The following is a 16,041-nucleotide window of genomic DNA, read 5'->3' on the forward strand; positions in this document are numbered from 1 at the left end:
TTCATTATATTTCTTTATATATTCCACTTGTGTGAGAGAGATCATTCTGTATTGTCACTCTCCCTCTAACCTTCAGCATGAATAGTCTTTCATGTAGCAACAGATTTCATGACTTTATCTTTTATGGCCAGGTAATATTCCATTGTGTATATGTATCATTCTTTCGCTATCTTGTCATCTATTCTTGGTTCCTTTGTCATATTGTCCTTTTTTTTTTTCAATCTTGAAATACCATGATTTGTGATGTTTATTTTCCATTTCTAGTGCTCCTACCCAGTATCTTCATTGTTGACCTTTTGTTTACACAAGCCTCCTTATTCTTCTCCCAAATTTTTTTTTCTTTTTTTTTTTCTTTTTTGGCTTCTTTTTGGGGGGTCACACCCAGCAGCTCTCAGGGGTTACTCCTAGCTCTGTGCTCAGAAATCACTCCTGGCAGGCTTGGGGGACTATATAGGATTCCAGGATTCGAACCACTGTCCATCCTGTAGTGGCCGTGTGCAAGGCAAAAGCCCTACCACTGTCCTATCATTCCGTCCCCCAAATTATTTCTGTTTTGTTTTGGAGCCACATCTAGTGCGCACAGAGTTTACTCCTGGCTCTGTATTCAGGGATTACAACTGGTGCTCAGGGGACAATATATGATGCTGAGGATGGAACTGGGCTGACCTCATACAGAACAAGTGTCCTACCTGCTGTAATATCACTCCAGTCCCCCCAAAACATTTTTTGACTCTTTGTTATTGAATTTCCAACAATTGTATATCTTATCTCTTCAATAAGCTGACCTCCAGATGGCCTTCTCATAGACTATAAGAAGTCTTACACAAGCAAGGCTAGTATAAGGCATAACCAGTATTTAATGAGTTTTTTGGCATCTGGAATCAGTACATTAATTATGGTCAGTACTACTTCTTTTGATCATCCCTCCCTCATTCATCAGGTTGAGACATACAGAGAATGTCTTTTTTGCTTTCCCATCTTTGTTCATTTTCTCCCTGATAATCCAGAAGCAATCAGCCGATTTTTCATTCTGTGCTATATGTTCAGGCTGATTACTGAGCTAGGCCTTGTTGGCATTCTTTTGCCATCCTTTCATTCACTCAAGTGAGCTTTTCTGTCCTCGGGGCTTTCTTTAAGCAAAGTTGACCTATCACCAAGAGTTACTTTCGTTATAGTATGTCTACTCTGATCAGTGTTTGGGGGTTGTTGGGGCTTTTTTGTTTTTGTTTTTGGGTTGTAACACTCGGGTTTCTCCTGGCTATGTGCTCAGAAATCGCTTCTGGCTCGGGGGACCATATAAGATGCTGGGGGATTGAGCCAAGGTCCATCTTAGATCAGCCTCATGCAGGAGCCACCACTTTGGCCCCTAGAGGTTGTTTTGGTTTTGGTTTTGGCCAAACCTAGCAGCACTCTGGTTACTCCTGGCTCTGTGCTCAGAAATTACTCCTGGCAGGTTTAGAAGACCAAATGGAATGCTGGGAATCAAACCTTGGTTGGCAGCATGCAAAGCAAATGCCCTACCTGTTGTGTTATCTCTCCAGCCCCTGTGTGTCAGATATTGAACCTGGGTTGCCTGTGTCCCGGGCAAATGCCCTGCCTGCAGTTTTAGTATTGCTCTGGCCCCGAGATCTTTCTATATCTATTCCTTTCCTTCTGGCTGCCTTCACTCAGCATGATATCCATGTGATTGCAGAATGCATGATTTCTCCCCCATGCTTTCTCCCCCATCTGCACAGTATTTCATGTTGTGTGTATGTATATACCATAACTTCTTTATTTTATAATCTTATCCTTTTTAAATTTTATTGAAACCATTATGATTTACAAAGTCCTTCATAGTTGGATTTCAGACATACAATGAATCAGGGCCAATCCCACTACCAGTGTCAACTTCCCTCCACCAAAGTTCCCCAGGTGCATTCTATACCAACCTCCATAATCTTATTCTTTAAAAAAAAAAAAAAATAAGGGGCCTGGAGAGATAGCACGGCGGCGTTTGCCTTGCAAGTAGCCATCCAGTACCAAAGGTGGTTGGTTCAAATCCCGGTGTCCCATATGGTCCCCCGTGCATGCCAGGAGCTATTTCTGAGCAGACATCCAGGAGTAGCCCCTGAGCACTGCCGAGTGTGGCCCAAAAACAAAACAAACAAAAAAAAAGAATGTAACACTGTAATTGACCAAATTCTCATAATTCTGGCATTAAATGTTCAATCACCACTCTCACCTCTGGTGTGACCTTCCCTCCACCATTGTCCCCAGTTTGCCACCTACCTGCCTGCCCCCTTACAGACACAAGCAAATATACTTCATATTGTCTGTTACAACCCAAAGGCAAATGGAATTATTAAAAGTTATATCAAGAAGGGTCAGTTTGGGGGCCGGCGTGGTAACGCTAGAGGTAAGGTGTCTGCTTTGTCAGCACTAGCCTAGGACAAACCGCAGTTCGATCACCTGGCGTCCCATATGGTCCCCCAAGCCAGGAGCAACTTCTGAGCACATAGCCAGAAGAAACCCCTGAGCGTCACCGGGTGTGGCTCAAAAAACAAACAAACAAAAAAAAGGTCAGTTTGAAATGATTGTTAAATCTCTGTGGTAGTCCTAAAGACAATGTCAGTGTCTAAGGATTTCCCAGGCTGTGGTTGATGCTAGTTGAGCCTCTGTGTTACTATTTAGGCTTACTGAGCTTGATGATCTTCTATGTAACTTTCCCATCATGTTTACTCTGATCCTACTGTGCTAACATTATTATGAAATTTTGAGGTGTAGCTGCCATACGGTCCAAGATATGTAGATCTGGAACAAATTTGTTGGGTTGGCAGTTTGATAAAGGTTAAATTATGGAACTGAGTCATTTCTGTTGGAGGGTGGAAGTGTGGCTTTGGGCTGTTGTGCTTTCCGACAGAAAGGAGAAATTTATCCCCAACCATTCTGAGAAGGCCCCAGAGCTTTTAGCACCTCAGCTGCCATAATTTTCTTTTGGAGCTTAATAGTGGAGCTGGGCTGTTTTTCTCCATATACCACAACTTATTGATCCAGTCATCCATAGTTAGGCATCTTGTCTATTGTTTCTTTATGGCTGTTATGCCAAGTGCTGTGATGAACACAGTTGATCATATAGTCTTTTGAGTGAATGTTTTGTGTTTTGGGATAGATGCTAGTAAATGGTATTGCCATCATAGGGGAATTCTATTTCTTTTCATGGAGAGATCTCCGTATTGCTTAAATGAAGAGGTTTTCTAAATGTAGTAGTCTTAGATTGAACAATCTGACCTCAATAAAATTCAAGAACAAGTTTCTTGGATATGTTAGTATCTTTCTTTGTTTCCCCCACCCATTAATGTTTCCCCAACTGTTGTTTGGGAGTGGAGGGATGGTAGTCTGCACCCATCTTTGCTCAGGGCTTACTTCTGGCTCTGTGCTCAGGGATCACTCCTGGCTGGCTTAGGGGATCATATGGGGTACCAGGAATCAAACTCAAGTTAGCTGCTTATAAGGCAAGTGCTCTATCCAGTGTGCACAGGCCCCACAACTGTTTCTTCCTGCTATTGTTTTTTTTTTTTTTTTTGTGGTTTTTGGGTCACACCCGGCAGTGCTCAGGGGTTACTCCTGGCTCCATGCTCAGAAATTGCTCCTGGCAGGCACAGGGGACCATATGGGACCCCGGGATTCGAACCGATGACCTTCTGCATGAAAGGCAATCGCCTTACCTCCATGCTATCTCTCCGGCCCCCCTGCTATTGTTTTTAAGGTGAAGTGTTTGACTTAATGTCATACATTGGCTTTGGAGATCATGCTTATTTAGTTAGTGATGACAAAGTTTGATTAGTTTTCTTCAAATTATTTGTATTAGTTGTCCTAGTTGAACTGATTAATTCCTTAGATAGTTTTAAAGGAGTGCATTTTTCCCCATTGATATATTATTTTGCTTTCTATATTTCTACTGAAAACTTTACTAGCCAATTTTGTTTTAAGTTTAAAAAGTTTGTCTTTTTGTGGCTGTGGTACTGGGTATTATCACTTTCTGGTCTTGCCTTAATATACTTGGTTTTCTTATTTGTATAGATAAAAAAGGATGTTCTTTTGAGATGATTCTTGAGTTTTTGTCTTCTTTACTCATGTTGTCTGTCAGAGTTCTAATACTTTAATGCCAATTTCCAGATTTAAACATTTAGTATTATTTTGGAGGGTGGACTCAGTGATACTTGATGCTTACCCTTGTTTCTGAGCTCAATCAGTGCTCTGGGGACCATATGGTTCAATCTGGGGATTGAACCAGGACCAGCTGTACCCACTATACTTAACCTCTCCAGCTCCCAAATTAAAACATTTGGGGTATTTTTCTTTATTTTTGGGGGGCCATCATGTGGCAGTATTACTGGGGACCATCCTACACTGCATCTTGCTTTTCCAGCAGCTGTACTGTGAGGTAGAGGCTGAATAGGGGGCAGGGAACCAGTGGAGCAGAGTTGGGTGGTACAGCACTGGCAAGAGTCATGCCATCCCACATTTCTGGGGAGCAGAAAGAAATCAGTTTTGCTCAGCAATAGCAAGGTACAAGTAAGCATCTCCGAGATGTGCCAGGCATGCACCTGCCCTTTTCTGTTCACCCTACTCCAGACTTCATGCTTTCTTGTTTTTTGTTTTTTAATTTTGGGGGGGGGCACACCCAGCTGCGCTCAGGGGTTACTCCTGGCTCCACACTCAGAAATCGCTCCTGGCAAGCTCGGGATACCATATGGGATGCCAGGATTTGAACCACTGTCCTTCTGCATGCAAGGCAAACACCCTACCTCCATGCTATCTCTCTGTTCCCCCTGTTTTTTAACATTTGATGGATTGATTGATTGTTTTTTGGGACACACCCAGCTGAGGTGGTGCTCAGGGATTACTCCAGGCTCTTCACTCAGAAATCATCCCTCACCGGCTGGGAGCCCATATGGGATGCCGGGAATCGAACCAGGTTCTTCCCGGTTGGCCTCATGCAAGGCAAATGCCCTACCACTGTGCTATCTCTTTGGCCCTTGTTTGTTTGGAGTCCTCACCTAGCAATGCTCAGAGGGCCATATGGAAAGCCCAGGATTGAATGTAGGTTAGCTTTTGTTTGCAAAGCAAACACCCTACCCACTCTACTATACTGTCTGTCCAGTCACCAGACTTCATTCCTAAGATGCTTCCAGGGCCAGGAAGATGGCTCAAGGGCTGGAACACATGATTTGCATGTTGTGCCCAGGTTTGGTAAACCCCAGCATTTTATGGTTCCATGAGCACGGAACCAGTAGTATAGCCCCTGAGCACCACCAGGTGTGGCTCCAAAACAAGAACCAAAAATTACTATTATTTGGAGCACTATGGCTTAATAGGAGAGCTTCTAGAGAAAACTATCAGCTTCGGGTTCTATTTAGATTGAAATCTGAGCCTGGTATTAAATTTTTTTTTTTTGAGCCACACAATGACACTCAGGGTTTACTCCTGGCTAAGTGCTCAGAAATCACTCCTGGCTTGGGGGACCATAGAGTACACTGGAGAATTGAACTGCAGTCCATTCCTAGGCTAGTGCACTCAAGGGAGATGCCTTACCACTTGCGCCACTGCTCTGGCCCCAGTATTAAATGATTTTGAGGCATACTTTCTATTTTGATGTATCTCAGGTTTGGGTCCATACCTAGCAGTGCTGAGAGCATTCTCCTGGTTCAGCTCTCCAGATCACTCCTGATTGGCTTGGGGGAACATATACAATACTGGGGATCGAACTCAGGTTGGGCAGGTGCAAAACAAGTGCCTTACTTGCTGTACTCTCTCCAGCCTCTATCCTGATCTCTTAGGGGTGGTGGCTGTTTGTTACAATCAAACATTGATTGCCCCCGGCATATCTTGGCAACAACTAGAGCAGACCCTTAACATAAAATATGTGAAAAGAAAATAGTACCATATTGTTTGCTACTAGTGCAGTGGGGGTGGAGCTGCAGAATGGAAACTGTTGAGCATTTTCACCCAGTTCAGGCATATCTAGAGCAATGGTCTCAACTGCTGTGCTGATCCACAGTTGTTGAAAACCGCTGGTCCACTGCCTTGCTTGTCACAGCTGGTCCAGAGCTGGAGAAGACAGTACATTGGTTAAGGTGCTACCTTAAATGCACCTAACCTGGGGCCGGGCGGTGGCACTAAAGGTAAGGTGCCTGCCTTGCCAGCGCTAGCCTTGGACGGACCGCGGTTCGATCCCCCGGTGTCCCATATGGTCCCCCAAGCCAGGAGCAACTTCTGAGCGCATAGCCAGGAGTAACCCCTGAGCATTACCGGGTGTGGCCCAAAAACCAAAAAAAAAAAAAAAAAATGCACCTAACCTGGATTCTACAGAGGCTCCCATATATGCCCCCCACAACCCCACCAGGAGTGATCCCTGAGTGCAAAGTATTTACTGCCAGTCCATGGATCAATATGCAGAATAAATACCAGTTCACCAGTATAAAACATGTTGAAAAATTTTGGTGTAAAGAATAACTCCCAGGGGCCAGCGTGGTGGCGCTAGAGGTAAGGTGTCTGCCTTGCCAGTACTAGCCTAGGACGGACCGCGGTTCTATCCCCCGGCGTCCCATATGGTCCCCCAAGCCAGGAGCGACTTCTGAGCGCATAGCCAGGAGTAACCCCTGAGCGTTACTGGGTGTGGCCCCCCCAAAAAAAAGAATAACTCCCAGAAGGCAGGAGTGATAGCACAGCGGTAGGGCATTTGCCTTGGACACAGCCAACCTGGAACAGACCCGGGTTTAATTCTCATCATCCCATATGGTCCTCCAAGCCTACCAGAACCAGTTTCTGAACGCAGAGCCAGGAGTAACCCCTGAGTGCCGCCGGGTTACAAAAATCAAACAAAAGATTTCCTCGATATAGTACATTAAATACAGAGAGATAGTACATTGGGTAAAGCACTTGCTTTCCACGTACAAATCTGGGTTTGATCCCTAGCATCATATGGTCTCTCAGCACCACTAAGAGTGATCACTGAGTGCAGTCAAAAATAAATCCTGAGCATTTCTAAGTGTGGCCCAAAAACAAAAATAAATAAATAAAAAATTTTAAGGAACTGGGGAGTTAACTACAAGAGTTAAGGGACAGAGCTGGAGAGATAGCATGGAGGTAAGGCGTTTGCCTTTCATGCAGAAGGTCATTGGTTCGAATTCTCTGCATCCCAAATGGTCCCCCAACCCTGCCAGAGCATGGAGCCAGGAGTAACCCCTGAGCACTACCGGGAGTGACCCAAAAACCAAAAAAAAAAAAAAAGAGTTAAGGGACAGCACCTTGCATTCTGGCTGACCCTGATTCAAATCCTTGCACCATAGGTGGATAGATGGTCCTCCAGGGATCTCTAGGTGTGGCTCAAAAACACCAAAAATTGTTTTCTTTCAGTTATATCTTTATCACCTTATAAATCTATAAAGTTTTACAATTTTTTTAATTTATCACTATAAATTTATAAATATATAAATTTATAAACATAAAATGTGGGGGCCGGCGAGGTGGCACTAGAGGTAAGGTGTCTGCCTTGCAAGCGCTAGCCAAGGATCAGGACCAGGTTCGATCCCCCGGTGTCCCATATGGTCCCCCCAAGCCAGGGGCAATTTCTGAGTGCTTAGCCAGGAATAACCCCTGAGCACCAAACGGGTGTGGCCCGAAAAAAAATAAAATGTGATTTGCAAAATGTCTCTGGTATAGATAAAATTAAATTTTTTTTATTTTTGTTTTGTTTTGTTTTTTCGTTTTTTGGGCCATACCCGGTGGTGCTCAGGGGTTACTCCTGGCTGTCTGCTCAGAAATAGCTCCTGGCAGGCACGGCAGACCATATGGGACACTGGGATTCGAACCAACCACCTTAGGTCCTGGATCGGCTGCTTGCAAGGCAAACGCCGCTGTGCTATCTCTCTGGGCCCTTTATATTTTTTATTTAAGTAACATGATTATAGTTGGGTTACAGTCACAAACAGAACACCCCCCTTCACCAATGTAACATAAATTTTCTTTTCTAAGGAAGTAGGTTATTGACCCTAGTAGCATAATGCTGAGTGATACTTAAAGTGTAAAGCTCATTTTTTTTTGTTTGTTTTTTTTTGGGGGGGCCACACCCGTTTGATGCTCAGGAGTTAGGGGTTACGCCTGGCTATGTGCTCAGAAATCGCCCCTGGCTTGGGTGGACCATATGGGGCGCCAGAGGATCCAACCGCTGTTCGTCCTAGGCTAGTGCTTGCAAGGCAGATGCCTTACCTCTAGTACCACCACTCTGGCTCCTGTAAAACTCATAATGATGGATTGGTTTGGAATTGAAACTTTTTACTCTCCTGAGTTCTATTCTGTTGCTGGCATTTGGCTTCTGATCTCTTGATAACTTTCTGGAGTGGAACAGAAACTGAACTTGTTTTCCAAGGAGGACTAAAGCGACTTTTGTTCTTTGGAGTCTGCGTTGCTTTCAGCGGATTGGCTTTTTCAGCCGGATCACATATTTTGTAAGCAAAAGCCCCAGGTTTGCATCACTGGCACTGTATGGACTCCAAGTACCAAGAGCAACCCCTGAGCACTAAGCTCAGAATAGTCCCTGAGCCTTTGCTCCCACAAAACAAAACAAATTTTAGTATATATACTTTAAAACATAAATCACTTTTTGATGGGGAAAAAATAACTACTTATGATGTAAGTACACTAACTTTTAAGCTCTGACAAAACTGTTAAGTGTGGGTAAGAAGCAAAAAGCCTTTGGAGGGGCCAGAGCGATAGCATGGAGCCAAATTTGCCTTTCATGCAGAAGGACAGTGATTCGAATCCTGGCATCCCATTTGGTCCCCTGAGTGCTGCCGGGTGTGACCCAAAAACAACAACAAAAAGCCTTTGGAAAATCACTGTAGGGCAACACTGGGTAAGGCATTTGCCTTGGTACAGTATCCCAAGTCCACTAGGATTGCTCCCTGAGAACTGTAATAAACCCTAAACACTGCTAAGTGTGGCCAAGAAAATGTTTAAAAATAAAGAAAGGGGGGGGGGGCAAAGAGATAGCATGGAGGTAGGGCGTTTGCCTTCCATGCAGAAGGACAGTAGTTTGAATCCCGGCATCCCATATGGTCCCCCGAGCCTGCCAGGAGCGATCTCTGAGCGTAGAGCCAGGAGTAACCTAAGTGCTGCCGGGTGTGACCCAAAAACAAAAAAAGAAAAAAGAAAGGAAGGAATGAAGAAAGAGAAAAGGAAGGGAGGAAGAGAGAGAGAAGAGAGAGGGAGGGAGGAAGGAAGGAAGGAGAGAGAATACAGTGAGTAGACTGTCTTGCACATGCCCAATCTGGGTTCTATCACCAGCAGCATTCCATATGGTTCCCTAACCACCATCTAATTCGTGGGTGCAGAGCCAAAAGAGCCTCTGAGCACCACCTGAACCCCTGAACATCGCCTTGTATGGCCCAAAAAGCATGTAAGAAAGGGATTAATAAACCACTTTCCTGTACAACCACAACAGTTCCCTCTGTGACCACATGGGGGCATCATTGGCCTTTTTATTCCCTGTCCTTTTATTTCACTGTGGGAGTAAATAAAACTCGCCTTGGTTCTTTTTCCTTTCTCTCTCTCTTTTTTTTTTTTCCCCCGCCTTGGTTTTTTTCTTGAAATGTCCAGTTGATACCTATATAAATATTTTATTTTATTTTGGTTTTTGGGCCACACCCGGCGGTGCTCAGGGGTTACTCCTGGCTATCTGCTCAGAAATAGCTCCTGGCAGGCACAGGGGACCATATTGGATGCCAGGATTCGAACCAACCACCTTAGGTCCTGCATTGGCTGCTTGCAGGGCAAACACCGCTGTGCTATCTCTCCGGCCCCCCATATAAATATTTTTATGTAAACAAGTACATATTCACCTAACCAAATTTTAGTTAAAAATAAGAAAATAACACATGTGTTACCTGGATACATAGTATCTGACATATGTGGCCTACTTTTCACCTCTTGAGATGTGGACTTTCAGGCTTTCATCTTGGGTTCCTTAGTACCTCCAAATTAAAAAAAAATTGAGGAGTCACACCCAGTGACACTCAGTGGTTACCCTTTGCTCTGCCCTCAGAAATTACTCTTGTCAGGCTCAGAGGACAATATGGGATGCCAGATATCAAACCTGGGTCAGCTGCATGCAAGGCAAACGCCCTACCCACTGTGTTATCACTGGGCCCCCCAAATAAAATGCTTTTACTTCCAAAAATTAAATAATTACAATTTTTAAAACCTAAAGCCCATCCCTTTAGATTTTTTTCTTTGTTTAGTGGGTTCTGTTGTTTTGTTTTGAGGCCACAACCAGCTGTGTTCAGGGCTTCTTTCTGGCTCTGCTCAGGGATTGCACTCAGGGGGACCATATGGGATGACAGGGATGGGATGAGAGGGATTGAACCTAGGTCAGCCATGTGCAAGGTAAGTGTCCTACCCTCTGTACAATTGTTCCAGCTCTACTACCCTACAGCTTCTTTTTTTTTTTAAGCCTGGGCATTGTTTTTTATGTTTTTATTTCTTTCTTTTCCTTTTTGTGGTGATAGGGATTAAACCCACCAGGAGCACACATGCAGGTCAGGTGCCCTCCTGTTAGGGATCCTCTCATGCAGTCCTTTTAAGTTTCTGAATGGTCCCAGCTGGCCATCTTTTTTGCATTTTTGTATTTCTCTTTCCCTTCCTTTTGGTTGTTTTTACTATTTCTGGGATGATGAGGTCACACACTTGGCTGTGATGCAACAGAGATAGTACATTTTTGTTGTGACTTTAGGAATATCAAAGAACAGTGCCAGCTGGGTGGCACTCAGCATGTGGGCTGTGGTGGATGTTAGGGGACCTCAGCCTGAGCACTGACAAGTTGTTTCTTTTTGTTTTTTTCAGTTGCCATCTAGAATATATTCTGGTTGATCAGGTTGTGTCAATCAGAAATTTATGGCAGCTTCCTACTTATGTTAACTGGGACTCAGAAGGGGAAAATGTTTAGTGATCTTAAACAGAACCCTTTCTGAGGGTTTGTGTTCTAAGAAGAATAATAGAGAGATTGTAAAAAGATTGTTTTTGTTTATTTGGGATATTGGTTTGGTTTTTAGACCACACCCTGTAGTGTTTAGGGGTAACTCTGGGTTCTGTACAGAGGCTTCCTCCCTGCTATGCTTTGGAGACCATTTGGTGCCAGCCATGGAACCCGGCCTACTTTATGCACTGCACATGGTCGACCCGTTGAACAGCTCTCCAGCCCAAGAAGTATTTTTTTGTTTGTTGCATTTTGATGGTGCAAAAGATCCTACACAAGATCTTAAACATGGAACATGCAAGACAAGTGCTTCCAGAGTCACAGCCCCAACCCTAGTCTGTTTCTGATAATCTGTTGTTTTGTGTTTGTTTGTTGTTTATTTTACCACAGTAATGCTCAGGGACTGTTTTTGGCTTGGTACTCAGGAATACCTGACAATGTTTGGGACCACATATGGTACTAGAAGATTAAACAGTGGTCTGCTGCATGCAGGATGATGGGCTGACTCCCTGGCCTTTTACTGTCTTTCAGTTTTTGTTTTGGTTTATCTGACTGGCTGATAAGCATATGTGTAGTGTTATTACATAAATAGCATCTTTGGTTCTGTGTTATATGTATTACAGAGGCTACTGCTCCTTACCCACAAGGAGCATTTCTGAGCAGAACATGGATATTACTAATCCTCAACTCATATGTGCTCAAGAAATTTTGCTTACCCTTAGTTTTGTGGCATATTTCACATATCTGAAAATTAGGAGGGAAAAGGTCCTAATTATAAATCTAAAGAGCTCTCTGGAAGAAGGAATGTCTATAAGGTACTGTGCCATCCTGGGCGAGAAAATATATATTTATGACATAATTTGTTGCATATATAATAATTTTATATTATTAGTAGTATATAATAAATATATTTATATATTATATAATTAATATTATATTAATCATATGTATAATTTTGTAGGAAAGTTGGTGATAAGGGTAGAAGTTGGTTTGCTGAGCACTAAACGTTTCTGGTACTAATCCAGTAAAAATGTATAGAGGCTTGCCGGTGAGAATCTATTGTCTTCTGTCTCCTGGAACAGGACAGTAATGGAGTGCAGCCTTTCTGCGCCAAGAGTATAAATCTCTTGGTGCTAAGAAACCCAGCATGGGGTTCCCAGCCCCAACAGCAGGGCCTCATGCACTCCCTCTTCTGTGCAGTCATTCAGATCCTTTGCTGTGACTCACACAAATGACTAAAACAGTGGTTTGGTTTTTTTTAATTGCTGGTTGGAACAGCTGATGCTGCCTTTGGAAACTACTTTTACTTTAGGGGACTGTGTTGTGACCGAATTAAGGCCTAACACCTCAAAGTGTCCTTTAGCCTATCAGTATGTCTCAAGCAGTGCAGCAGCATCAAGGACTCTAGGTTTTCTTCAGGGAAGAGGAAGATCGTGGGTCTCATTAAACACCAGGGACTTAAAGTTGTAGATAGTGGACCAGAAAGTGCAGATGGACTTGACAGACTTGGCTTGTAAGTTATACTCTTAAGAAGGCAAAGGTTAGATAAAGCCAAGCTTTATCTTGGATTTTTGAAATACCCACCCAATGGGCCACAGTGATAGTACAACAATTAGGTTACTTGACTTGCATATGACTGACCTGGGTTCTATCCTCCACATCCCGTAAAGTCCCCCCAGGAGCATAATTCCTGAATATCTCTGGCTCTCTCTTCTCCCCCCCCCACTACCTATCCAAGGGAAATAAAAAAATAGGGGAAGAAAGGCAGACTTGACTGTGTATAATTCCTGAATATTTCTGGGTCTGAACTCTCTCTAACTCTCTCTCTCTCTCTCTCTCTCTCTCTCTCTCTCTCTCTCTCTCTCTCTCTCTCTCTCTCCTCCCCCTCCCTCCCTCTCTGTCTCTATCCATCCAAGTGAAATAAAAAATAGAGGAAAAAGGCAGACTTGACTATTCATCAGCCCTGGTTCTTCATTCAAGTCACCTTGCAGTTTAAATCAGTAGCAATAAGTCTCTCATATGAGAGGATGAGAGAAACTTCTCAGAACTGTTGCAGCAGTGAAGTGAGAAAAGTTCTGAAACACCTGTAAGAGTGCATCCTTGACTTTGCACACAACTGACCCAAATTTGATCCCCAGTGCCATTCAAGAGTGATCTCTCAGTGCAAAGCCAGGAGTAAGACCTGAATGGTGCGGAGTGTAGCCCAAAAACCAAAGAGAATAAAAAGAATATCAAATAGAATCAAATGAAAAGGCTGAGGCTTCCTAAGTATAACCACAGATGTGTAGTGAGCCATGTTTTGACCATGAGCAAAACCCAGGTTTCTACATAATGGAAGGAAGAAGAGGAGACTTTGATCATCTTACAATGGTCTCATCTAGAAACCAACCCAAGTGCTCTGGTGTTCCTGTGTGGTAGAGTGAAGAAAATGAAGCTCAGTGAGCTTCAGAGATCTGCCCTAAGCTTACTCATAGACCTAAGTCAGAGAAATGAAATTTGAACTCAGATCCAGAGATTCTCAAGGTTCTCAAGGTTCATTCATGGTTCTCAAGGATCAAGGCAAGAGTGATAGCACAGTAGGTAAGGTCCTTGCCTTGTACTAACTGGGTTCAATCCCTGATCCCCTGAGCAATGCCAGGTGGGGTCCTAAAACAAAACCAAAAAACCTAATCTCAATGTTGATTACAATTACTGTTTTTAGGATAGAAATGAATGTCCCTGTTCCCTGATCTTCCCATAGGGAAGGAAATTTCAATTATGAAGACACAGAAAAGAGAATAAATTCTTTTACCCAACTTTGCAGTTTCCCTCAAAATGTAAATTTTTCTGGGACTGGAGCAATAGTACAACAGGTTAGGTGATTGCCTTGTACCAGACCAACTCTGGTTTGATTCCCCACGCCCCAGGAGGTCTCCTGAGTAGTACCTAGAGTAAGCCTAAGCACAGCTGGTGTGGGCAAAAAATTTTTTTTTCTCTCAGTATATGTATGTTGAATATATATTCAATATGTGAATATGTATTCACATACATTCCAGGGTGCATGCCCAAGCCCTCATACATGCAAAGGATATGCACTTAACCATACTCGTGCTGTAGGGTATGGCTGGAGAAGTAATATTTTCCAGCCTCTGAACAGTGAGCAAGATCTAGTAGTGATATCCTTATAATTCTTTTTCTTTGTGGGGGGCGGACACACACAGTGGTGCTCAGGGATTACTTCTGGCTCTGCAACTCAGAAGTCGCTCCTGGCAGGCTCAAAGACCATATGGGATGCCGGAAATCGAACCAGAGTTCATCTGGGATTGGCCACGTGCAAGGCAAATGCCCTAACACTATGCTATCGCTCCAGCCTCCTTAATACTAGCAGTTTTTAATAGAATTTTGTGTTTGTAGGACAAATAACAGTAATAAAGTCACAAAGTAAAATGTCATGTGCAAGTACATGTTGGACCAGAATAAATATAAAATATCTAATAAATGAGCCAGATAGTGCAGGGGTTACAGCATTTGCCTTGCACCCAGTTCTATGCACAACCAAGAATGATTTCTGAGCACTGCTGAATGTAGCTCAAACATACACAAGTTATAATTAGGTAATGACAATGACAGAACATTATATTATAAAGAGAGTTTTTTAGGGGCCAGAGCAATAGTACAGCAGTAGACCATTTGCCTTACAAGCAGCCAACCCGGGTTTGATCCCCTGCATCCCATATGGTCCCTCAAGCCTGCCAGGAGCAATTTCTGAGCAGAATCAGGAGTAACCTCTGAGTGCCACCAGCTGTGGCCCAAAAGCAAAACAACAACAAAGAAAAGGTAGATCTAATGTTTTATACTGTATACAAAATATTGGTGTGCTTTTTGATTATAACATTACAAAGATAGTATTTTGTGAGGAAAGCAGCACCTCGTCTCTGCAGGTAGAATGAATGAATGTGTAAATCTGGAAGAAAGAAAAGGCTTCATGCCATCTGGTGCCCTATTCAGAGAGTATGGCCCAAGAGGCTAAAGACTAGAGCCAGGAAATTCCCAGCTGGGCACTTGGCTGGCCCAGCAGCCGGCTGGCCTCCAAGGAAATACGACTTGAGTTGCTGCTGTCCAGAGCACCACCGAGCTGGACCCTTTCCTGGGACAGTGGATGAGATAGAGGCTTTCATGTATTGCTCTTCTGGAAACTTACTGTCTCTTAATAGGAAAAGGAGGCCCCTGTATGGTCTGATATTAGTAAAAACCATAATTTGAGTTTTTGCGTTTTGACCATAATTTTTGAGTTTTTGTTTTAGACTTGGGTTTTGGTTTTCTGGTTCCAGAATCCCTGCTTTCAAAGTCATATGTGGGGATTTATGGATCAAAATTTGACCTGTATTTCAGTGAACTTTAAGAGAACACTAATAGGGGCCGGGGAGATAGCATGGAGGTAAGGCGTTTGCCTTTCATGCAGAAGGTCATCGGTTCGAATCCCGGCGTCCCATATGGTCCCCTGTGCCTGCCAGGAGCAATTTCTGAGCATGGAGCCAGGAGTGACCCCTGAGCACTGCCGGGTGTGACCCAAAAACCAAAAAAAAAAAAAAGAGAGAGAGAGAGAACACTAATAAGGAACTTTTTGTTCGTATAGTATTTTTCTCATCTTCTACACCAGGACCAGGCAAGAGAGCAGAAAGCTTGTGCTCAAAGAGGAAGTATCTTTGATCGTTTTCTGCTAATCACTGCTATTTAAGAATATGTGCTATTGTTGATATATCTTATTTTTTTGAGGGAAACCAAATAACTAGAGTTATGATAACAGTAGTTGTGTCAGCAATGATTCAGTTAAATACAGACTTTCAACCATATAAATACTTATGTGGTTAGGGAGCAGGTTGGGTCACACCTGACTGTTTCCAGGGCTTACTCCTGATTGTGCTTGGGGACCTAATGTGCTGCTGGGAATTGATTCCAGGTCAGCTATGTATAAACCAAGTGCCTTAATTCCTGTTCTATCTCTGTCTCTTACCCACTATTTATGAAATCCTGAAGTATTCATT

This window comes from Suncus etruscus, chromosome 1, assembly GCF_024139225.1.
Source record: "Suncus etruscus isolate mSunEtr1 chromosome 1, mSunEtr1.pri.cur, whole genome shotgun sequence".
Taxonomy (NCBI): domain Eukaryota; kingdom Metazoa; phylum Chordata; class Mammalia; order Eulipotyphla; family Soricidae; genus Suncus; species Suncus etruscus.